At 38.9% G+C, this 7,884-nt stretch overlaps 1 pseudogene; it reads right to left on the bottom strand.

Annotated features, from left to right (window-relative positions):
• Positions 1-2,210: 2,210 nt before the first annotated feature.
• Positions 2,211-7,517, bottom strand: LOC103631731 (methyltransferase-like protein 23; annotated as a pseudogene).
• Between the last annotated feature and the right edge of the window lie 367 nt (positions 7,518-7,884).

The following is a 7,884-nucleotide window of genomic DNA, read 5'->3' as shown; positions in this document are numbered from 1 at the left end:
CAATGTCTGCTTTAACAATTTGTTGCCATGCCCGATAGTCTCTGTGACTTGTTCGACGGCAGTAGTTGACACTTCTCTCCTATTGAGTAGTTGACATTCCAAGGCAAATCAGTGAACGTGATATACTGATATGAAACTAGAGATTTTGGATCCGGTGTGAGAATCTGCTAAAAAACGATCGATAATTTTTGAGATGCGCAGCTGGAGAACATGGTTCATGCCAGTGAGGGGCGGTGGATATGGTAATGCTTAAACTGTGCAAGCATGGCATCTTTTTCATTGAGCAGATACAAAACGAATTAGACATCCTAGTCCATCACCCATGCTCAGAAATTAATATGTACTTTTGCATATTTTAATTAGGGGCATCTGTGATTATATCCCCTCTAGGCATGCAATTGTGATTTTACTTCTCTATAGTCAACTCTCTGATTTTACCCCTTCATTTCGAAAACGAAGTTCGATCTGTCATACTTCTGTGCCGTTACGTATAGGTGTTAAATCTGATGCGAAAAGACAAAAATGTTCATACAATTTATTGTGTCTTTACCTCTCTTATATTATGTGATTATAATTTTACCTTTATTGGGGTTGCGTCCATACAAAACTGAAGGAAGGTACTCCGTACCTTTCATCCATTTATTTTTAATCACTAATTACTAACGGCGTTGAGAGTGAAGGCCAAACTGTAACTTCATTTTTAAAATAGCGGGGTAAAATCATAAACGTTTTACAAGTTGCTGGTGCAGGAGTTAAACGAAAACACACAATAAAAACATGAAGACCCACTGACCCAGCCACTTCTCTCAAAGTTTGTAGGAATATCTTACAAGTCCTGACCTAGCTACTGGGGTCGTACTGACTACAACAAAAAGAGAAGGAAGTGAACGAGGGATGGGGGCTCGGGCATTGGCCTGCGCCTAGTCCGACACCACAACGACCAGATCATCGCCACCGTCCCCGGGTCGGTCTTCAGCTCCCGGAGATGGCAACGAGGAACCGATTTCCTGCGGGGAATTCCTCTATTAGGGAACAAGTATAAAATTAATTTAGTCTCTGTGGATATCTAAATTAGGGAAGTTTAATCCCCGTCGGGTTTACGGGGACAGGGACGGCGTCCCCGTTCTCCGTGTGCCCACTCTACGAAACTATTTTATCCAAGTTAGTCAATTTACTTGGGGAGCCATTATCCGACGAGGAAATCCCGTTGCCATCCCTACGGACTAGGCACCCAGCCACATGCTTCGCGACGTTACCATATTTTACTAACTAGGTAAGTGCCCGTGCGATGTCACGGAACATAAATTGCGAACTTCTCGATTTGTATATCAGTTACGCTTCCTGTGGAGCAAGGAAGCGAACGCAAGCCAGCCTTTTGTATTAGTGCATTCTGTTCAGCTCTTACTTGATCAAAAAAAATAGGGGTCAGTTTATACATAATTTAGCACCAAAGAAATAAAAACAAAAAAACGGGAAAAAAGAATATCGCGCCAGGTAGGGGTCGAACCTACGACCTACGACCTTCTGCAATTTATGAGCTACAGGCGCATTTGGTTATTGCTATTTAGAAAACATATTTTTATCCGCTGCGTTTCTGTCGCCTTTTGTGGTTCTCAACTTCTGGTACCAGTTTACTTGACAATTTATTCCCCCTCTTCATTGCTGAGCAGGAAACGAATGCTGTGCAGTAAGCCAGTAACAACACAAAAATGGCAAGAAGTTCAAAAACCTGGATCATTTACTTAACCTGTAAGGTTTCAGCATCAAAATAAAAAAATCTCGCAAAAAGAAGGGTAAACGGGGATCTCAACAAAGAAATTTAAATAAGTTAAGTTGTGTAAAGTTATGCATTTAGCTCATTTTTTCGAATACATCAAGAAAAGGACATTCTGCACCTTTTTTCAGGAAACCAACATGTTCTTTACAGATGTCACAAAAGAGTACATATCTGCTAACATTTTCTGTTTTTTCTTGCATGCATAGGCTATTCGAACGACGATGCTCCCCATGAGTTTCTTTTAATTAAAAGAACACCCTTATGATGACAGTCCAAACGGATGGCTTGACATGGAGTTGCTCGTACATGTATGCAGAGGACCAAATATGGCATTCCATTTCTGTGCTTTTCGTCAACTCCTGTAATCAAACTGTAACCCATGACACACAAGACATTGTTCAGATTCGCTTGCAGATTTTTTTTCCGTTTGGGAAGTAAGTTACCTCACCTCAGGGTCATTTATATTTTTCCTTGTCAAGCGCAATTTCAACAAGCTGAATATTCCCCTGAAGTAAAGCAGCCTTACATGGCGGTAGGAAGGAGAAACCATCCAGCAGTTTCAAACACTTCAAACCCCACTTGACCATCAAAAACTCAATCAGATGCTGACCACTGCATAGACAAATCCAACTGATTTATCAGGATGGTGTTTGCCACACTTCTTCCAAGTGGAACAAGGATGGAATGATTTGTTAATACCTGCGGTTGTGGTATGTGGTTATGAAAACCGCCCCAGAAGAATTTTCGAGAAGAAAGGTCACCGTCGCGAATAGATCATTGAAATCTTGCCAAAATAGAGACAGTGGTATGTCAGTTCACCAATAGCAATGGGCAGGTAGTCAGTAAATGAACAGGCCGCAAAATGATCATCCACATTTAAGAATTACTAAATAACAGTAATAGACTGGACACGGTAGAGTAGAATGGTAGCTCACTTGCTGAGTCGTAAAGTACATCAGCTCCAAGAATAATGTCAGGACGTAAATCAAATACCGATTCATCCCAGTCTCCCCATGTAAGTCCTGAAACCTGCGTGGCTATGGGATAATCCTAAGCTCTCTGAATTCAATAGGATGCAACATGTAAAGCTCTGTACGTGAAATCAAAACCATAGAGTACAATTGGTGTCATTGAGAGCACATATGCTTCTGATGTTGTTCAGTACCTACAGTCAGTAAAAACAAGAAGGAAATCAACCAAACTGAAAAGCTCTGACAAGGATCAAACGATAAGGATTCTAAAGACGATAAGGATTCCAAAGACGGATTGGAACTCACTTCTGCATTCTGCGCAATGTCTGTTAGTGTTACATCTGCCCCAACCTTTGCAGCTACTAATCCTGGCAGTGAGGTCCCAGCACCAAGCTGCAAAAAATGATACGTGCAAATTAGACAAGAGTGTAACTGTAGCATTGTCCTGTGAAACAATAATGTGCGTGCAGAGGAAAGCAGGATTCCACAAAGAGATGAATTCCGGCCTCCTCGGACATGGAGAATGATATCAAGGCCTTAGGACACACGAGCAAGCACTCCTGTTGACCGAAGGTTGTTCAGTGAATAAGATTAGCCATTGCCAGTTGTATTCCCCTCCTTGTCCCCAAGGCAAGAAATCATAATGTCACCAGATGCAAGGCAATGAGACATGTGAGGAAAGCCAATCCTAGTCTTCTCAGCAATGTCCTTAGACTCAAACACGTTATGCAAGGATGGTGCCCTCTCGGGTCTGTCGCTGTGTCAACAACATACTAACGTCCTGACCTGCAAATAACCATTGAATCCACACCACATATTCTCAGTCCTAAGGTCAGCAGCCGATTCATTCAATTGATTCAGACCATGTCCACTTATTCTATACTCACAGCAATGAAGGAAGGATCAGGAAGTGACGCTTTGCTGATGGATCACCATGGCAGGATTAGCCTCAGAATTTGGCTGTGAATATCCTGCCAATCACCAAATATGTCAAATGTGCTGAAGAAGAAAAAAGAAAGATAGCACTTGTTGAACTCTGTAATTTCGTTACTTTGGTAATGAAATACGGTTTTGATCGGTGTTAAAAAAGAGTCTTTTTGCAATTGTGAGCTCATGAAACATTAACTCAGATTGTTGATTTATACCAGTAGACAGTTTGACAGGTCAAGCTATCAAGAACAGTGATCACTTCCACAGTTTGAAAAGGTAAGACTTGACCGAGCCAACTAACTCTAGGAGTGAGTCGAATTAGTAAAAATGACTTAAAAATCAAGATATCCCCTTTCCTACATCTAGTAACCTAAACTAAAGCATGAAACACAATTTATGAAAGGGTCAAACATTATATATCACCACTTAGAAACAGGGGCACAAGACTAAGGAAATATAGTACGAGGATGCTAAACAAAGTAATAAGCATGGAAAAATAAGCAAGCAACAGCCTAGAGAACTATATGACCTGCAATGCAAGGCGCAGAGTGGTTCTTTCATCGTGTGGTTTGTATCTCGTACCACCAAATGCAGGAATGATGGAATTACCATACACAGGTTGCTAAAATTATGATGGAACTTCCCCTGATAAGGCCATAGGTGAGCAGGAGCAGGATTCGTATTACCCTCTAGCACACATAAATCAGAAGCCATGTCCCCATCTCTACTGAAGCAACCTTTTGATGAATTGTGAATAGAAGAGTTGTTGCTTCTATATGCATATTGTTTATCCAATACCAAAGGTTTTTGATATTCCATGTTCTTAAACGTGTGTTGGTTGCTGAAAGGAACGATTTTGGAGTCCAGCAACTATTTTGATGGTTGACCTAAGTATTTATCAGCATCCTCTGTGGTGGAATTTCTGCTAGAGGGTACTGGAGAAGAGTCAGTGCTAGACTCGCTCTTAAAAAATATCTTCAGGCTGGTTCTTCTCACAGGATATTGACTCTGGGGAGGATACATCCATGTAAAAATCTGATAAAGATGTATCATCACAATATTGGTCCGGAGAGGAACAATATTGGTCCGGAGAGACCATCTGCATAGAACCACTTTCACATATATTCTATGGGAGCTGCTCCATCTCATACTGCTCATTGTTTTGTGATAACCCATGTGGCAAATCATGCAGTGATCTTTCATCAACCATATCAACAGATATATAATCTGGATGAGGATATCCTCCACATTCTGCCTGTAAATGTTCTTCCTGCATAGTAAGGCAACTACTGTTGCCATTGCGAATGCTTTCCATTCTCTCACCCATGTTGGACTCAATGCAAGAAATATCAAGAATATATGTGTTATTGGTAAGACAAAACATGCCCATCGGAGTGAAATGGTCATCATCCTGACCAGCATTACCAAGCATCTCATCTGTACTCCCCCATTTAATTTCACTCCAATCTGAGTGCTGTGTGGATATACCACCTGAGAAATATGCACCAGGATACCAGATATATTTATTAATTAATTAATGGTTCCTTTATGGAACTAACACATAAAATATACACCTGAAGAGGAAAACAACATACGAGTGTTCATTTGTGTCTCCAACCAGAGTATATAGTTTTTTCCCTGAAGGTACATACCATTTGAGAGATCATATGGAGGTCCAGTTGCTTCAACATTAGCGTGGTTTGATGCATCCCTTGGAAAATGTTCATTGTCCAAGTTAGAAGTTCTTGATTGGTTCTGCAGATCTGCAAAAGCCATAACCATTTTTTTGTAAATTACAAGATATACATTTGCTATTCAGTGAGCAATGAAAAAGTTAACAACAATTCAGTTTCATCTACAACCGCCTTTATATATCTCATCGTTGCTAAACAATTCATATCGGCTAGCTTCTGCGTGATCAATCATTTGTTCTCCTTCATTCAGCTCCATGTTAACTTCCATATGGCACTCCAAATGCTCCACATGGGAGTAGTTTGACTTTGACCAAAATTCTGTGTTCTCAAGCATTTCTGCTGATCTCACAAAGCGACAACATTAGCAATAAATCAACGGTTATAGGGAAGAAAATTTATGCATCCTGCAAAATCATATGCTAAAATGGCCACATCATTATACCTTCATGGCTTTGGAATAAATCTTCAGAACAATCAGTGTTGGCAGGCATCTCGAAACAACTTTGATTGACCTGTATTCAGCAACATAAGAAATACAACAGTCTAAGGTTATACAAGACTCGAAACACAAAAGAAAATATTATATATGATATTTTTCTCACAAAGTCACAGCATTTAGGACCTGTTTTCTTTGCTCCCAGGCAGCTTTGACAGGCACTGTGGGCGTCTCCAGGCATCCGATTTTGGGCACCTGGGGATGACATCCTTGCCTGGCAACGAAGCTGCCTAGGAAGCTCTGAACCAAACGGTCCGTTACTGCATGAGTGCTCAGTGGTGGGCTGGAGGTATACCCTGTATACTGAGTGCTGGCTGATAATAACCCCCCAACCCCAAGAATGACCAATTTTATCAAACAAACAAAGAAATATGTAATGCAAGATATGCAAGAAAAACTGAAAAAAATGACAACTCTTAAATTTCTTTATGTTCCATTCCTAGTACAAAAAATAAGGTCATTGGTTCAACAATACAAATATCACCATCTCAAGTTGAATGAGCCATCCAAAGACCAATGCATCGTTGAAAGTACAGAAATCTGAACTGCCTTCATATTTGCAACATATAACTAAAATATATGTTGGCAAATGTTCCTAACGATACTACGAACCTAAAAGGCAATAAAATTAATTAGGATAATAAGTTGAGTATCATTACAAATAAAATCATATCTATCTGATGTGCCTAATAATTTCTTGTATTTCTTCTGGAATGTTGTCTTTGGATTCATTGTCCTTGTACTTCAATAATTCTACTAAGAATTTGGTCCTCAGGTCATTCCCATTCTGCACATTCATTATTACATATCATAGAACATGATTAATAATCAATTATAGAAGAACAATATTGACAAAGTATTAGAACAAATAGGGTACTCACAGTGCAAATGCAGGGTAACCTTATACCATTCCAATTGTGCATAAAGTTGATAACAAGAAAGCCAGATAAATCCCTACAAATTAAAATAATACGTTGTTACATATATGTAGACAAAATTAATAAGTTGTTCGGGTTAAAAAAATTACCAGTTTAATGTTCTTGGAACCCATGTTGGTACTATACGACGCCACATATAAATATCGTCTTTCCATGTAGGATTGGCCAATTCCATGGCAGCATTCATATTATTGGCAATATAATGTATATTATGTATATAATGCATGCTAGGATGATCACCCTTAAACCATGATGGTATAGGCATGGAGTCCATTATATAGATGCTTCTCGTGTCCATGTTAAGTACATATAAGGTGAAGTGACCCATGAAAGAAAAGGGCAATAGAATCTGCAAGTTAAAAAAATAGTTCAAGTAAGAGAAAAAACAAGATTACAAAAATGATGAAGAGTATAGCTTACTTGTTTGCAATCTGAAACATCGTACTCCATGTCAAGCCAACATTCTAATAATTTTGCCAACATGTTGATATCTGGCTTTGCACGAAGGCGAGGGTCTCGACCAAATTTAGTTATGGACTACTTTTTGTTAGTAAAATAATTATATAATGAACACACTTATATGAATAAAGACTAATTACTTGAACTTACACAGAACTGTAGATCCATGTAGTGGTATTTGTCTTCCAACAAGAACAAGACATCATTGCATGCGATCATCCGAACAGCCATGTTAAAACAATCTGTATCCATCGGCTTATTTACATCCAATATATCTTTAAGTTTTTGAAGACTTAAAGAAATTGGATAAGGTTTAGTGCTCTGAATCCAATGTTTCCTATTCAATGAACAATTGTTTTTATAGTTAAAGCAAGAACATATGTGTTGAATATTTACCATGCATATACTATATTAAATGAGAATTAACTTACTTTAAATATTTGGCGTTGTCTATCCCCATGATATATGTGCATAATACAAACATCAGTTCTTGCGTGTTTGTTGATGTTACTTTAGCAGGCAGAACATATGGAGATATATATGGTTCAATCTGATGTGATGTATTTGACGATTTAGATAACTCACATGGAGTATCGATTATTTGAACATCACTTGAACT

This window comes from Zea mays, chromosome 1, assembly GCF_902167145.1.
Source record: "Zea mays cultivar B73 chromosome 1, Zm-B73-REFERENCE-NAM-5.0, whole genome shotgun sequence".
Lineage (NCBI taxonomy): Eukaryota > Viridiplantae > Streptophyta > Magnoliopsida > Poales > Poaceae > Zea > Zea mays.
This window is presented reverse-complemented; position numbering and strand designations above follow the sequence as displayed.